The following is a 1,567-nucleotide window of genomic DNA, read 5'->3' as shown; positions in this document are numbered from 1 at the left end:
GAAAAACTGAGAGAATGAAAAGTGCTTGTCCCTGGAGAGAACAACAGGCAGGACTGTTGTTTTCATTGTAAGACTTTTAGAGCCATTTGATTTTATTTAAGCATTTTCATCTATTTCTTTAATAAAACAACTCTATCATAATAAAAAGTTACATTTATTCATAGAAAACAAACAAACAAACAAAAAACCTTCGTGCCCAGCCCATCTCATTCTCGGAGGATGTGAGGGATGAGGGCAGAGGGAAGGGCTGGGGAAGCAGGAGGTGAGGACAAGGAGCAGGGGAAAGGACTCCAAAGCAGTGGAGGAGCCTAGCAGGGGGTTCTCTGCATTCGGTGTTTCTCTACTGGGCAGTGTGGCAGTTACACAACTATAAATAATTACCAATATTCACCAAAAACCACAGCTAAAACTGGTGAATTTTATTATATGTAAATGTCCTAATAAGCAAAAAAAAAAAAAAAAAAAAAAAAAAAAAAAAAAAAAAAAGGGGGGGGAGGCAAAAATAAAGACATTTTTAAATCATCAAAACCATAAAATTCATTTCCTAGGGATCCTGTACTATATTTAATTTTAAAGGAAGTTCTTCAGGGTGAAGGGAAATGATACTAGATGGTGACCCAGATACACAGAAAGGAACAATTAACAGCAGGAATGATGCACACACACGTGTCACACTCACACTCATTTTCTTAATTTCCTGAAGACATATGGCTGCTTGTCTAAAACAAAAAGTATTACACTGTATCATTGAGTTTATAATATAGATTGATGTCATATATAAAACAATAGTAGCATAATGGTAGGTTAAAGGAAACTACACTGTTGCAAGTATCCTTTATTTTGCTGGATGTAGTTTAATAGAACCTGAACTTCACTGTGAGAAGTCAAGAAATTGGGTTTTCATTCTTACAACAATAAAAAACTAGTGTAAAGAAATATAGCTAAAAGCCACTAAGAGAATTAAAACCATAAACTAAAAACTGTTTATTTGACACATAAGAAAGTAGCAAAGGAGGAACAGAAACAAAAAGATATGAGACAAATTGAAAACATTTAGCAAAACTGTAGACCAAAATCCAACCATTGTAAGTAAAGAAATGACAGGACTTTGCTCACATTAGCAGGACCGCTGAGCACTGTGGGGAGAACAGACATGGGCAGGAGGTGAGGGACAGTGTTAGTGCCACCATTCAGGAGTGACAGGGCAGCGGGGACTAAGGGGAAGGGGGAGTGTGAGGGATGAGAGGGGCAGAGAGAAGGGCTGGAGAAGCAGGAGGTGAGGAAAAGGAGCAGAGGAAAGAATTCTAAAGCAGGGGAAGAGCCTAGCAGGGGGTTCTTTGCATTCGGTATTCAATACACTTTGTTGGACTTCCTAAAAACTAATTGGCTCCTTACGACTAAAAAAAAAAAAAAAAAAAAGAATTACAAAAATGCCAAGTCTCCAGATAAAATACGCACACTGCTTAGATGTGCAAAGTTCAGGAAAACAGGCAGTGTTTGAGCGTCGGTGAAGAGCATTGGGACTGCATGGAGCACTCGCAACTTTGAGGTGATGACTACAGGCTCC

Source organism: Theropithecus gelada, chromosome 4, assembly GCF_003255815.1.
Source record: "Theropithecus gelada isolate Dixy chromosome 4, Tgel_1.0, whole genome shotgun sequence".
Classification (NCBI taxonomy): Eukaryota; Metazoa; Chordata; class Mammalia; order Primates; family Cercopithecidae; genus Theropithecus; species Theropithecus gelada.
This window is presented reverse-complemented; position numbering follows the sequence as displayed.